The sequence below is a fragment of the Suncus etruscus genome, chromosome 5, assembly GCF_024139225.1.
Source record: "Suncus etruscus isolate mSunEtr1 chromosome 5, mSunEtr1.pri.cur, whole genome shotgun sequence".
Classification (NCBI taxonomy): domain Eukaryota; kingdom Metazoa; phylum Chordata; class Mammalia; order Eulipotyphla; family Soricidae; genus Suncus; species Suncus etruscus.
Window position 1 is genome coordinate 146,427,455 of NC_064852.1, and position 16,601 is coordinate 146,444,055.

The 16,601-nt window shown below is 36.8% G+C and overlaps 1 non-coding gene across 1 annotated transcript; it reads left to right on the forward strand.

Moving 5' to 3' along the window:
- The first annotated feature begins 3,563 nt into the window (after positions 1–3,563).
- Positions 3,564–3,670, forward strand: LOC126010454 (U6 spliceosomal RNA). The gene has a single exon (XR_007496484.1). It is a non-coding gene; the product is annotated as a U6 spliceosomal RNA (small nuclear RNA).
- The last annotated feature ends 12,931 nt before the right edge of the window (positions 3,671–16,601 follow it).

A 16,601-nucleotide genomic window follows, 5' to 3' on the forward strand; every position in this document is an offset into this window, starting at 1 on the left:
TTATGTGATACAGTATTCCCCCTCCACCCCCTGTTTATCACCTTACAATTCCTCTTCTATTCTTCCACCCCCTCAATCCTGATACTTGATCTCCCCCTATTTAACCCTCTTCACCCTCAGTTCTGAACTCTTCAGAGATAGGAAACTTCGACCTATCCCAGAAAACTGCCAGCTGACTCCCAAAGTGAAAGGACACCTTCCCAACTGCTATGCCTCGCCCCGGGAAGAACCTTAAAACACCACTTTCACTGATCCACTCCTTGTAGCCCTTTTTCTCCCACCTCCCTGCCACAATAGACTGTTGCTTGCTATGGAATTCAGCTCCAGAGCACCCTCAGCTTGAGGACACTACTTCATGCCGGACTTCTGCCAAACCATTTCTCAGACTTCACAGACAATGAGATGGGATGAAACTGTGCTCTGGATCCTACACCCCCCACAACTATCTCAAAAGACTTTCAGGGGACTTCTATGTTTCTGTAGATGCATTTCCTTAATAGTTATAATTATTATTGTCTATATTCATATGTAGAGATAGGATTCCCTTATCCCTGCTTTGGATGTGCTTAGTAGGAAATTTTTGTAGAAAAGTCTCAGTTGGGTTATGAGCTCAGGTTACAAACAGGTTATAGAGATTGTTTAGCTTGTTTTTTTTGGGGGGGGGTTGCTTTTAAAATCCTGTTGCTTTTAAGTTCTTTTCCTTTTTTAATTTTTTATTTAAACAAATTTATTACATACATGATTGTGTTTGGGTTTCAGTCATGTAAAGAACACCACCCATCACCAGTGCAACATTCCCATCACCAATGTCTCAAATCTCCCTCCTCCCCACCCAACCCCCACCTGTACTCTAGACAGGCTTTCTATTTCCCTAGTACATTCTTATTATTAGGATAGTTCAAAACTTAGTTATTTCTCTAACTAAACTCATTCTTGTTTGTGGTGAGCTTCATGAGGTGAGCTGTAACTTCCAGCTCTTTTCTCTTTTGTGTCTGAAAGTTAGTATTGCAAGAATGTCTTTCATTTTCCTTAAAACCCATAGATGAGTGAGACCATTCTGCGTTTTTCTCTCTCTGACTTATTTCACTCAGCATAATAGATTCCATGTACATCCATGTATAGGAAAATTTCATGACTTCATCTCTCCTGACAGCTGCATAATATTACATTGTGTATTTGTACCACAGTTTCTTTAGCCATTCATCTGTTGAAGGGTATCTTGGCTGTTTCCAGAGTCTTGCTATGGTAAATAGTGCTGCAATGAATATAGGTGTAAGGAAGGGATTTTTGTATTGTATTTTTGTGTTCCTAGGGTACATTCCTAGGAGTGGTATAGCTGGGTAGTATGGGAGCTCGATTTCCAGTTTTTGGAGGAATCTCCATATTGCTTTCCATAAGGGTTGAACTAGACGGCATTCCCACCAGCAGTGACTAAGAGTTCCTTTCTCTCCACATCCCCACCAACACTGCTTGTTTTCATTCTTTGTGATGTGTGCCAATCTCTGGGGTGTGAGGTGGTACCTCATAGTTGTTTTGATTTGCATCTCTCTGATGATTAGTGATGTGGAGCGTTTTTTTCATGTGTCTTTTGGCCATTTGTATTTCTTCTTTGTCAAAGTGTCTGTCCATTTCTTCTCCCCATTTTTTGATGGGATTAGATGTTTGTTACTTTTATTCCCATATGAACCAGGTATGACAATGTTCCATTTGACATAAGCACATTCATTTGGGAAAAATCTTACATATAGAAAAAGTTCTTATCTAATAGGGATAGGAACTTACAAATTTTATAGTGCAGGGCTGCCTTTCACCCTGAGTATTTGTTAGAGACTTGACGTAGACCTCAATGGATCGGACATCGATTGTCCAACCCCAAACTCAGTTCCCAATACAGATGCTGGCACAGATTACTACAGCAGCACCAGAATTCAAACTTTCCTTGGAAGAGGCCCAAGTGCCACCCTAACACCAACCTGCTCCAGGGTAGGCCCATCTGACACCCTGATGATGAAGAAAGAGCAACAACTTGCTCTACAACAAGTTGCCCTACCTCACCACCTAACTGTGAGATGAAATTAGAAGATGTTCTGACCTAATATCTGTACAAGAACCATAACTCTATAAACAAGACTGTCTATAACAACTGCGACTAAGCAGAACTTTTCCTGGGACCAGAAGAAAGACTTTACATGACTGAACCCAACCACAATCATGTTTGTAATCAAGGTGTTTAAATAAAGATATAAATTAAAAAATATGCAAAGGATGAGTCTTGAGTGACAAGGGCAAAATGCAAACGGCTACATGTTATGTGGTTCCACTTATATTTAATGCCCAATTCATAGCACAGTATATTAGTGGTTGCCAGAAACTGAGGGGAAAAAGAATGGGAATCACTGCTAATAAGCTTCAGATTGTTCTCTAAAGTGATAAAAATGTTCCAGAATTAGGCAGTGATGGTTGACACACAATTCTGTAAATAAACTAAAAACCATTTAAATTAAAAAAAAGTCTTTATTCTGGGAGATAAAGGAGGGAGAAAGGGATATATGCTTGGGAACAGGGATGAAGGGAAGACAACACTGGTGGTAATGGATATTCCCCTGATTCAATGTTAATATGTACCTAAAATACTACTGTGAAAGATATGTGAGTCATTATGATAAAAAATTGTGTTTTATTCAGAAATGTTACTTGACTTACATGTATTATATTAATTATGTTATGTTATGTTACTATTTATGTTATGTCAGTTTACCTCAATATTAATCAATTTTTTCTCTTGAATAAATTCTTACAATTAAAAAAAGACTTTATCCTAGTACTCATCCTAGGACCTGTAAAAATAATTAAGATCTCTAACAATAGAAGACTGACTATGTCAACCACAACTGAGTAGAATTTTTTCTGGGACCATAAAGAGAGACATTGGGGATGGACAACCAACATACCTTTTGGAGCCTGTAGTCGATCTTTTCAAAGTATGCTATTAAAAGTATGCTTTTAAAAATATGGCTGGAGGCACCCTGTATCTCTTAGGACAAAAGAATTTACTTTTTAATTTCCCCAACATTTGATGTGACTATGGAAAAAAAAAGCCACGCCTGCTTTCTCCCTACTTTCTTTCTTTCTTCTTTTAATTTTACTTACATGCTAGATAGTGGCTCCCACCTTTTCCATAGAACCATACAACTTGAATCACTTTGCTCTGTTTCATATTTCTATGTCTTTTTACAAATTGATAAAACAAAAAAAAGTGGATGAGGCCCAGGAGCCAAGTGGTCTCAGGAACATTAAGTGGGGGGAAAAAGAGGTCAAATCTAAATACCCAAATCAAGAGACCCAATCTATAACAAGTTAAACACAAAATAGACCCATTATACTAGTAGTCCAAAAAATAGGGGTGGAGGTTTGGGATGCATGTGGGGAACCATGGTGGAGGGACGTCAACACTGGTGGTCAGAATGGCCTTAATCCATGTGACTAAACACCTGAAATATAACTGTGAAAGACTTGTAATTCACTATGGCCTCAATAAAAAAAAAATAAAAATAAAAAGTTCTGTGCTCGCTTCGGCAGCACATATACTAAAATTGGAACGATACAGAGAAGATTAGCATGGCCCCTGCGCAAGGATGACACGCAAATTCGTGAAGCGTTCCATATTTAAAAAAAATAAAATAAAAAAAAATAAAAAGTTCTGAGTTCTAATAATAAAATAAATGTTTTCAAGACTCTTACCTTACATAATACAAACACTAATAATACACACTTTATTCTGGCAAAGTTAGCTTCTAGAGGTCAGCATAAGAAGCAAAAATTAACTACAGAGATGGTCATATAAGCAGGGAAAGCGCCTTCTCTCTTTAGACAGTAGCTGCATCTGAGCTCTACATGGTTCTCATAGATAACCAGAACCTGAAGAAGCTCTACAAGTCAAGCAACAAACTTAAATGGCATTGAATAGAAGGATTTGCTATTTGCAATCTTCACAGAAATTTGGCATCTAAAGAAAAACTGGGCTAGATATAGCAATTAGAAGTTACTGTGATTCATAACCTTTCTCTCATCCTTTATTCCCCTTTGCATTAGTCCCACCTTGATTAGTCCATATAAGCAAGTTTTTTATTCTTCTAGATGAAAATGTTTCCAATGGTATGCTCAAGGCAAAGATTGCTGAAAGTTAAGCCTTTCATAGAAATTAAAGAATTGGGGCCTGGAGAGATAGCACAGCGGCATTTGCCTTGCAAGCAGCCGATCCAGGACCAAAGGTGGTTGGTTCGAATCCCGGTGTCCCATATGGTTCCCCGTGCTTGCCAAGAGCTATTTCTGAGCAGACAGCCAGGAGGAACCCCTGAGCACCGCTGGGTGTGGCCCAAAAACTAAAAAAAAAAAAGAAAGAAATTAAAGAATTGGGATCTTTTCTCTGGGATTATTAAATATAATACCATGTGAGCCTGGCCATCTGTGTTACTATGTAAACTGAATACCAAGCCCACATCAGAAGATAGTAAAAGCTAAAAACATCTAGAATCTGGAGTTGTCAAATAAATCTGAGTCGACTCTCTGAATCAACTGCATATCTTCTGAACCTTCCCATACTTCCATAATGCTGATTTGAGCAGAATTTTTGCCATTTGCATAAGAGAAAGTCCTAATGGGAACATAAGATAATATAATATTGGTTTAAAACATTTATATGGTATAGTAAAATCAATTTATATCCTGTTTATTAGTTCATTAACATGATCTGAGCATAACTCTTTTGGAAGAAGTAACCTGTTTTAAGACAACTGTGATGTACAAAGAAATGTTTGAATGCCTAAAAATACTTCTTTTTAGAAGAAACATTTAAAAGAAATCCAATGAAAAAGTAGACTAAGAGAGATTTTCTAAAAAGTACAAAACCAGTAGGCATCTAAGGATTTCCGCATTTAAAACAATGTAGAAAGCTGTATTTAGCAAAGCACATTTTCAACTGAGGACAATGAAAAATATGAGTGAATATATTCCATGAATTATGCATTATATCAGAACCCAATTTGGGAGACATTTTGACCTCAGCTATTTCTGCGCTGGTGCTTATACTCCCAATTAATCAGAAAAGAAATTAGCATAGTAGATAATAGATAATGTTAGAATTAAAGACAGGAAGTTAAAACCCCTAATAGTAATTTAACATTTAAGAGCATAAAATTAGTTTTGAAATTAAAATGAAATCAAAGAGCAAGAAGTAACCTTTTTCTGGTTTAAGCTATAATTTGTAAAAGGACATAAAATGGCTTTTTATATTTTTATTCTTCACAAAATAGTTCAAATGTGAATTAACTAAATATATAGTGCAATTATAGATAGCAATGGGTTGATCAATGTAAGCTCTAAATTCAAACTGAATCTAAACTTGAAAAAAGGGTACTTAGGTACAGGAGACAATTTTAATAAATGCCACTTTATAATTGAAATAATAGGCAAATATGTTATTAAAGAATGCAGAAAAATTATATATATATGTATATATATATATATATATATATATCTGTGTAAAGTTTCCTAAAGGCTTCAGATTAAAAATCATAGCAAAAAATAAGAATGTTCGAAAATTCAAACTATCAAACAGTATTTTTCCTTAGAAACATGAAATAACTCAAATTGTGTAATATGGCAAAAATGGATATAGACTATTCTTCTTCCTCCTATATATTCACAAAATAAATGGTCAGCAAAGCTTCATTATGTAAGTCAGATCCAAAGGTCATCTTACTAGAAACTTGTTTCACTTATAATTTATAGAGGAAAAAAAACTTATTTAAGACTTGAAGAAATTTCTCCTGTCATATGAACTATTATAAAACTCTATTGTCTTAAACGTATCAACTAACACTCACCTGCCAGAAGCTATAAGCAAATATAACTGTTACCAGGAAAGAGAAAGTGAGAACCAGAGTGAAGGAAAAGAGAGAAAGGGAGACAAATAGGACTACCAATGCAATGATATTTTAAACTTATCATCTGACAATTACTTGTAGAATGGAATATATGTCCTATCAATTCTTAGCTGATAAAACACTACTTATCTGTCCTTAAAAACTAAACAAAAATTAGCACCACTGTGGACACTGTGAATTGGTGGGTCTGGATAAAATATTTCAGTATCGGGGCCGGAGAGATAGCATGGAGGTAAGGCGTTTGCCTTTCATGCAGGAGGTCATCGGTTCGAATCCCGGCGCCCCATATGGTCCCCTGTGCCTGCCAGGAGCAATTTCTGAGCCTGGAGCCAGGAATAACCCCTGAGCACTGCCGGGTGTGACCCAAAAACCAAAAAAAAATATTTCAGTATCAGTTTTCTTCATTGTCCCCATGCCTCTTCTTTTATGGAATATCTTTACTCTCATGTTTGTGAACAAATCACGGATAAAAGATAGAAACAAGTATTAGGGGGGGAAAAGTCCAGATCATTGGCAAAAAGATCCTAAAGGTAGCCAGAAAGAGCAAAAGAAAGAATAGGGGGAAGAGGAAAGTAGGAGGGAAACTGGGGACATTGGCAGGAAATGGGCACTGGTGTAGTGTATGTACATTGTATGACTGAAACTCAAAAATAAAAAAACTTGTAACAGAACCAAAAATAATCTTGTAAATTTATCTGTGGTGATTCATAAAGAATGTATTCACTGGAACGAGAGCAGTGTCACAAGTGGTAGGACATTGGCCTTGCACACTGCTGACCTAGGATGGAAGTGTTCAATCCCATTGCGTCCCATATGGTCCCCCAAACCAGGAGCTATTTCTAAGCACACAGCCAGCAGTAACCCTTCAGCATCACTGGGTGTGGCCCAAAAATGCAAAAAATAAAAGAAGAATGTATTTATTTAAAAAAGAGAAATAGGGCCCAGAGAGATAGCACAGCGGCGTTTGCCTTGCAAGCAGCCGATCCAGGACCAAAGGTGGTTGGTTCGAATCCCGGTGTCCCATATGGTCCCCCGTGCCTGCCAGGAGCTATTTCTGAGCAGACAGCCAGGAGTAACCCCTGAGCACCGCCGGGTGTGACCCAAAAACAAACAAACAAAAAAAAAAACAAAAAAAAAAAAGAGAAATAAGGAATTGGATGCAAGAGGAAAGTTACAGAATAGTTGCAGAGAATAGGGTACCCAATGGCAACTTTAGAGTGAAATGTGATGTGATGGCATATTACATTTCAGCAAGAACACATAAGGCTCCAAGAACAGTAGCATTAGAGGCAATTTCCTGGTAAGATAGAAAGACTTAGACTATTTCTTTCTTAGCTCCCAGCTTTATTCTAGACCACCCAAGGACCCTCTTTAGGCCACAGGGATCTTGGAAACAAACATTAGAACAGCCATAGGTCATCCTTGCTAAATTTCACAAGAAAGGATTGTTGGCCAGCAACTCTCCCTCATCAAAAGTTCTAGTTAGTTTTTCATTAAAGCTAACCACTCAATTCACAAAAGTGCTCACAGCAAAACAAATAATTACCTTGATTCTTTCTGCCCAACCCAGGCTGCAGAGGACCCCATTTATCATTCCCTCAAATGTTCTCCCGGAATGCTTTCTAAGGAAAATAGCTCCAATTGCTTCGAAATGTAATTCATGTCAAGGAGATAAGTTTCCTCATCAAAAGGGTGAATGGAGGAAGAAAAGACTTCTACAAAATGCCATACTATACACAAGAAAAAATATTTTAAAATCTCTGAGAGTTTGATTTTCTTCTATGGACCTTACAAGCTTTAATTTCACTAATTCAACATGCCTTATTTCTGCTGTCCAAACCAGGACAAAAAATAGTTTGATGCATCAAAAGCCTATCACTTATCTATTAAACCCTTTCCTTCTGCAGAGAAAGTTGGCAAGTGACCAGTGTGAAAATGTGCTGCCTTTCATGGAATGTAATTTTCTTTAGTCCAAGGGAAGTCACTTTTGAGCAAGTCCTTCTGGCTCCTTGGCAAAGGCAGGCTTTGCCTTTTACCTATCAGGCTTCTCCTTTATCTTTTTCTCTGGGCAGAGTTCCACTTCAATGCCATGAACTATCCAGAAGGCTTTTGAAGAGCTACCAGTCCTAAATTACCTCTGCTGGAAAATAGTAAAGAAATAAGAGCCTGGGGCCGGGTAGGTGGCGCTGGAGGTAAGGTGTCTGCCTTGCAAGCGCTAGCCAAGGAAGGACCGCGGTTCGATCCCCCGGCGTCCCATATGGTCCCCCCAAGCCAGGGGCGATTTCTGAGCACATAGCCAGGAGTAACCCCTGAGCATCAAACGGGTGTGGCCCAAAAAAAAACCAAAAAAAAAAAAAAAAAAAAGAAATAAGAGCCTATAAAGCAATTGATTAAAAGAGAGAAAAACTGTATAATATATTTTAGCTGCTTAAATCAATTTAGTAAGGTCTATTTAGGAAGTCCATAGGCTGAGTTCAAGCTACAAAAAGACATAGGGAAATGTAACGTATCTTAGGTAATCTACAAACTACTAACAAATTCAAAGATTCCCTTCATGTAAATATATGGTAAATATATTCAAATAAAAGAAAATGCATTTTGGATTATAACCCCATCTCAATTAAAATAACCACTGACAAATGTAGATGGAACTATAATGTAATTTACTTACTTATTTCTTTCTCAGTGTTAGGTTCTGCAGGGGTTGGGGAAGTAGGAAAATGGGGGTCATTGGTGGTGGGAGTGTTGCACTGGTGAAGGGTGGTGTTCTTTTTATTACTAAAACCCAACTACAATCATATTTGTAGCATGGTGTCTAAATAAAGATATTATTTAAAAATATCTAAATGATATTCTATACTTGCCCTAAAAATAGACACTAGAAAACAATAGATTCTATGACAATAGTGCAATATATGCCATTTTTGTGATACAAGAATGATTTTTAAAAGGAGATGAAAGGTAGAAGAGAGAAGGTCATTGACTTGGCCAGGAGAGAGAAAAGATGTGATAAGTCTTCAAGGGAAGGGAAGGGAAAGTAAAATTCTGGATCAAGCAAATTTCCTGGGATTTCTTAGTCAGGAAAATTGGCTGTTTGGGGTGGTGGTAGTGGGGCTATGTCAACAACGCTGAAAATCTATAGTGCATTTGAGAGAACGTAGAGGTTTGGTGAGCACAGGAAGTATGGTGAAAGGATGTGAGAAGAAATTCAAGAGCTGGGAATCTGACAGATATTGAATATCATCCCAAAGATGAAACTATCTTTGAGTTGCCAATTATTTCTGAACAAGGAAAAACTTTCCCACATACAAAACCATTGGCCAAAAAGATTGGCATGGCTTTGCCATTTGGTTTTCTCCAAACCCTAAAACAAATGATCTCAGTGGTATTATACAATGGAGCTTCATTTTTTTATTTATTGCGAGTTTTGTTTGGAGACCCTACCCAGTGGTGCTCAGGGCTTAGTTCTTTGCTTTTTGCTCTTTCTTTGACCTCTGGCAGGGTTTGGGATACCATGTGGTGCCTTCGAACAAACTCAGGTCAGGCATTTGCACTACCATTGCTCCAGTCTCCAATAAAGCTTATTTAACAACAGGAGAGTTAGATTTTTTGAAGAACTATTCCCTTTTTCTTAGTTTTATTTTTTATTAAGGCACAGTAATTTACAAAGTTATTCATAATTGAGTTTTAGGCATACAATATTCCAGATTCTTATTTGAATTAATCACTTTGAGTGAGGGGAAATCCTAAAAGATGATGTTAGATTTTCATTTGTGGGACTGTATTTACAATCAGATAAGTAGTACACATATTAATTTTAACAGATGCATATTGTATACATATATTGTGGGGATTACATATACTGTGATGCTCTGCTCTCAGGTTCACTCCTAGCAGTGCTTAGGGAACCCTATCTAGTACTATCCCTTCCATCACCCCCTGATATATTTTTAAAAGTATCAACTCTCAAGGTTGTATTTCATTTAGTAATGCCTATGCCTATACCCAGAATATATGAGAGGATGGAATGTAACCGTGGAATCAATATTATTTATCAAGGCTGCTTAGAATCTACTCATTTATAGCCTTGCATTTAATATTATTTGTTGCATAATAAGTTTGTTTTCTCTGTCTTTCCTTATTGTCCTTTTTAAGATGCAGAATTAAATTGGAAAATTGATTCAAATTTCGAGAATAAAAATGTTTCTCCTGTATGAGGGGAATGAATATAGAGAAATAAGGGGTGCAGGAAAAGTGAATAGGAGTGAATGAGTTCTCTAACAAATATTCTGAGGAATCCTGCTGTGTCACTTAGATCCTACAGCTGCTCAAAATAGGAAATATCCGGATGCACTATGCTGCATAATGGGAGAGAAATTCTCATTGTTTTCTCTGTCTTGCTTCAATAGTGTCCAAGCTACAAAGTCATTCAAGGGCATAAGTTCAATAGAAATAAATATTAACATTCTACTTTATGCAAATTTACTCCTATATTCAATAACCCAACCTTTAATTTGGAATGTTTGTACAAAAGCTTTGTCTTGACACACTTTATTATGTAATTTACCTTAAAATGTATATACACATGACTGATAAGTGGATTTTATGTAGTCATATATTTCATTATAGGCAATATATACCAATCTCTCTATGTAAGCTTTACTATTAAAATATTGATATGCCATAAACGTGATCACATAAGTGACTGAGAAATGTACTGTCTTTTCGAAGAGAAAGCACATATCAAGCCCCTAACTAGCTTTCCCTTGCTTAATATTTGACTAAAATTTAGAAAGAAATGCCGAAGAGTAAATGAATCTTTCCAGGGATCCAAATAATATAAAGTTACTAGGGTGTGATTTAATTTTTTTTTTGTTTTGTTTCTAGGCCATACCAGCAGCACTCAGGGCTTACTCCTGGCTCTAAGCTCCACAATCACTCTTAGCAAGCTTGGAAGACCATATGGAATGTTGGAGATGAAACCCAGATAGCAAATGCATGCAAAGCAAATGCCTTACCACTGTGTTATCTCTCCGGTCTGAATGTGATTTAATTTTTGTAGGCTCACTTATCTTAATTTTGGAGGTTAAAATACAATAACCAAGGGTCAGAGTGGTAGCACAATGGTAAGGCATTTGTCTTGCACACAGCGGACCCAGGACAAATGTGGGTTCGATTCCCAGCATCCAATATGGTCCCTGGAGCCAGAGCGCTTTGAGAGAAAGTAGAGCCAAGAGTAAACCCTGAGCACCGCCATATGTGGTCCAAAACAAAACAAAACAAAAAACAAAAATTAAAAATGTTTTAAAAATGCCCATAAGTAAATGGTTATAATCCTCAAAGAAATAAGGTAACAGATGCATGCAAAATGAAACAAGGTAGAGTTGTCCAAAATTCTCTGCACATCTTTAGTTAAGATTATTTTTAATGAAGATTGAGGACAGCCTCAGACAGAATGCATGTTAGTCTTCTTCATATAACTTATCACAAGAATCTCAACTATGCTTTTACTAATCATTTGTCTATACCAAATGCACAGAAAAGCAGCTTTGAATCATGTATGTAGTGTATCGGTATAAATGCTCTGCTACCAATGGCAATCTATATGAAAGAAAGGGTGGTGTTGTACATTTGCTAAATTTGGAAACAGAAAAAGATTATATACTCACAAAACTATTCAAAACCAATTGCCTTTCTGAAAGGTGAGTTCTACAGCTCATCTATTTCTAAGGGCCATTGAAGATGCTGGGAAAGAGGTCCAAGTATTCTGGAGATGGCTCTAAATACCCCCCCAGGCAGTGTTGGGGTGACCTTGGTAAGTCCTATTTCTACAGGGCCAGAGGAGGTCCATATTCCCAGGCCCTTGCATTTGAAATTTGGTGCTGAGGAGAGGTAACAGGAGTAGTCCCTGGTACCCCCAGAACTGTTTGAATGGTCTGACATTAATAAATAACATTTCAAATAATAATAAAGGTCTTTGAGACCTTTCATGATTTTTACATTTATATATTATTTATAGGTTCCAGGGGTCTTCAAACTAAGGCCTGTGATCCACATATTGTATTTGTTCCCGTTTTGTTTCTTCACTTCAAAATAAGATATATGCAGTGTGCATAGGAATTTGTTCATAGTTTTTCTTTTCACTATAGTCCGGTCCTTCAACGGTCTGAGAGACAGTGAACTGGCCCCCTGTTTAAAAAGTTTGAGGACCACTGGATAACATTTATAAATTTCATTTTTCCTTAGCTTATGTCAAAGTTTACAGATAATACACCCACAAAAAAAAAAAAAAACCTTAAGTTTTCCAAATCAGCACTGCAAACAATGCCTCATGTTTAATATTTGGTTTATGGAAGTATATTCTTTGTGGGTAAGTAAAGATGGAAGAGAAGTCCATTCCTTTTCAGGACATACAAGCATTATGTGCTTCTTTTTTCAGTGAAATAGAAAAATAATGGTGACATAATCAACAATAACACTGCTCTTTGATGCCTTACCTATTATTTTTCTACTGTACTAACTTGATTCTAAGGTGTCCTCTGAGTGTATCTAGGGAATTAATTACAACAGACTATTATTGAACACTGCTGAAATGCTAAGTGAGTAAAAACATGAATCTTAGAATAAATAAATCAATAGTGGAATTAAGGATTAATATGAAACAGAAACAGTGATGAGCTTATATATACTTGTACTCTATAAATAGACTTTATTGAGATTTAACAGTTGGCTACGGGCATTATATCTCAGCCTAAATTTTCCAAGTAGCTCTTTAAACTGCAATGTTACCTTCACTTATATCAAAACTCCTGTTAGTAAAGCCCACTGCTTAGTACAGAAAAGTCCACCTAATCTGTTATATAAGTCTTGAGGTACAAAGCCTATAATGAAAATCATAGGCTGGTGAGATGACTCAAGAAGTAGGCACATGTCTAGTATTTGCAATGCCATGAGTTTGATCCTCAGCACCGCATACCATCCACCTTAATCCAATACCCCAGTATTGCTGGATTTGGGCCTTGGTCCTCTTAGGCTGAGCACTATTATCCTGCTAAAATGAGTTCTGCAAGGATTGCGTTCCTAGACACCCTTCCCCAGAAAGCTGACTGTGATGCATATATTTAAATGCATATATCAATTTTTTTCAAGAAGTGGGTTAAAATTTTTCAATGCACTTAACTTCATTATAGGCAGAAATGAGTGTTCATATATATCTACATATAGATATATGTAAACCTATTTTAGTTTAAGAGTCTAGGATATTCTATTTAACCCCTCACTAACAGATCCAGTACTGCCATTCCTTGAAAACTGGAGAAGATGTGAAAAGGGCATGCATAGCAGGCTCCTGGCAGGCTCTGGGGACCATATGGGATGCTGGGATTTGACTCACAGTCCTTCTGTGTGCAAGAAAAATGCCCTATCTCCATGCATTCTCTCTGGCCCCCACATAGCAGTTTTATAAGAAACACTGAGCAAATCATCAAAAATCCAATGGAACTTCAGTTTGTAATGACTAAGAAATACCTGAAAGGATCTTTCTGTGCTCAGAATTTGTTCTCAAGACACTGACCTTAGAATCTGTTAGTAACAAAGGAAGGCAATGCCATTTGGATTCCTATAAAACCTTTCCTTTGGGTGAGACAACAAGGTGACACACTCAGTGAGCGCCTTTAGGAAGCAAACAATGAACTATGTTTACAAAGGAATAATTCTCCCAGGTTATCTAATAGCTTCTTCTTCCTGCAGATAAAACTATTATAAACTGGTTCTATGGTAACATGGCATAGAATTCAACAATCTTCCCTTTATCTTTCCCCACCCCATTGGAAGTTGAGAAAAACAAACAAAAGAAAAAAGCAAAAACTTCTATATTTCTCTCGTAAATGTTATGGGATTGAAGATCAGTTTTGAGAAAAAAAATGCTCCAAAGTCAAGGAGATAACACGTTAAGACTTTAACTAATTAAGGGTTGAGGGCTACAGGATGAGAACGGCATATGGCACTAGTCTTACACTTCCCACCTACATGAACTGTTTAGTTCCATAAAAAGCTGTATGGTTTTTTTTTTAAATTGTTTTTTGGCAATGTATTCTTGCCACAGGAATAATATATCTCTGGGCTCTGATACAGTTGAAAAAATTAATTTTGTCCTAGCAGGAGGGAAAAAAAGGTTCCATTGGACTAGGGAATTCTTCCTTATCCCTGAGTAACATGCTTTCTGCAATTGATAATTGTGCTTATTAAAAGAAAAAAAAAGTCGTCCACAGTAAAACACAGTGTCAGCTCACCGGCACCAATTTAGGAAAATCTCATTAAGTACAAAACACCCAAATGAAAATCAAAGGACCGTGGTAAAAAGTTGCCTCATTTACATGTTTTGATAATCTACTGCAAGGCAGAATATGCTGTACTCTAATTATATGGCTTTCCAGTGTGTATTTAAAATAAAAATCACAAACCATTTTTTTAGGCTGTACTTAGGGATTTAAAACTTCCAAGAATGAAGCTGCTGCTACAACAACAACAGTAAGTAAAAGGACCGCAACTCTTCACCAATCTTGACTAATGGCAACCATTTCTCAAAAAGGAAGAGGCTAATATTTCACCTTAATGGTAATTCATACAGCATTGTGATATGGCAATGTAAGAATAAAACAATACAATACAATACAATAAAACAATAAAACACACTAAAAAATGGAATCAAGGCCTCTGAAATTGCATATTGCTGAATGGTTTTGACTACTATAATTCTGGGTCAAAACCCAGTGGTGTTCTGGAGCTTCTCCTAACAGTGCTTGGAAGAGTCACTGTGGTATTCTGGTAATTCACAGTGCTTCTGATCACATGCATGGCAAGTGGCTTAACCCCTGCTCCCCTCCCAAGTTCAACATATTTACAAATTTGACACAAGCTGACATAATGTTGCACATCATACCATAATAACTTAAATAGGTGGCTTAGTTAATATAAGCTTTACATGCTTTTATAAATTTTTTTCATGCATGATTGAGTTTATCTGAATATAGTAATCTTAGTCACTCAAGTTTGAGTATATCAAAATTGAGTATTTGTGTCTGCCCAAAAGTCCTTTGTTGAAAGTGTCTATGGTTGGTAACTCAGCTTCGAGATCTATGTTAATGGGATTTGTGATCTTAGAGACACTGAGCGTTCTCTCCAGTCTATGGCTATATTCAATGAATCACCCAGTAGTCTCTGAAAAGACACTAAATCCCCTAGCACCTTGGACTCTCAGCCCCCAGTACTGAGAGAAAAACATTTTTACTGGAAAATGCATTAAACTAACTCTTGGATACTGCCTTCATCCAGAAAGTGGGAGAATCTATATAAATAACTAGGGCGACAACTATAGTCAGCTTGACCTACAGTGATTCCAAGCCTCCTGGATTCTACTTCCATGTGCTGCTTGGCATTCCTCATGACTAAGGAAATGCATGAACCTTTGAGACAGAGGTAACACCATGGTTCTGGTCTATTTCTGTGGCTGACTCAGTCTAGCACAAGCCAGTTACCATGTGTCAAGGGCACTCACATGTGGAGAGGAGGGGAAGAAATCAAAGGGTCTCACCAATAAAGAGTGTTGTATGAACAGATCATGGTGGGCCATCAACCCAAGTCAAGGCCTCTGACAACTGAATCACTCTGTCTGCCAAGCAGACTCCAGCTCATAAGATAATTCCACCTGGGGCACCAGAGAAGCTGCTTCAAAAGCTCTGACCCACAGAATTTTGTGATACAATAAATATCAAATGTAATTTTGAATTCTTTAATTGGGAGGTCACGAGTTGCATAATAATAGAGAACATTTAAACTGGGTATGTCTTTGCTGCAGTTTAATGGATAAAAATGCCCGATATCCTATTCATAAGTCTTGATATATAGTTCTTGACTTGATATTTTATATCTGTTTTATAACTACCACATATGCTCAATCATAGGCATTGAGCCTCAACTTAAAATTGGGCATTTTTCTCACAAGCCAAGAGCTCACTGCAACCGAGGTACAAAAAGCTGCTGTATCCATTCCATAAGGTAAGTGCTTTTCTTTCACTTATAACCTACTAGCTAGAAGTGCTTGATCTTAATGGCACTTAATTTATATTAATATTTAAATATATATGAATGATCTTATGCACATTTAGAAAATATTTTTTCATGGAACTCTCAGCACAAACACATTTTGGTTTTGGAATGCTTTTTCCTGTTATGAGAAAATAAAACTAAAATAAGCACAGAGTATCTGCTCTACAAATTCCCCTTGAGAGATTCTATGTGGTTTTTAATATTTTTTTCCTACTTTTTATGACAAATATTGCTCTAAGTTCACTTATGAGTTAAGTTTAAGATTGACACTAGCACAATAACTCAATGTACTTAGATAACACTAAGATCTTTAATAATTAAGGAAAAGTATACAGCACAATAGAGACAGAAATGTACACTAAGAACATATAGAAATACTATAAAATCTTAAAATCTAATCTCTCAAATTCTTTAAGACTCCTAATTAGATACATTAGCCTCTACTCCTCCCCACAACTACACATCAAGTGATAAGCAAAAGGGTCAAGATAACATCAGCCCAGAAAATCAAGAGGAACAGTGATGAAGATAATTGCAGAGAGAAGAGGG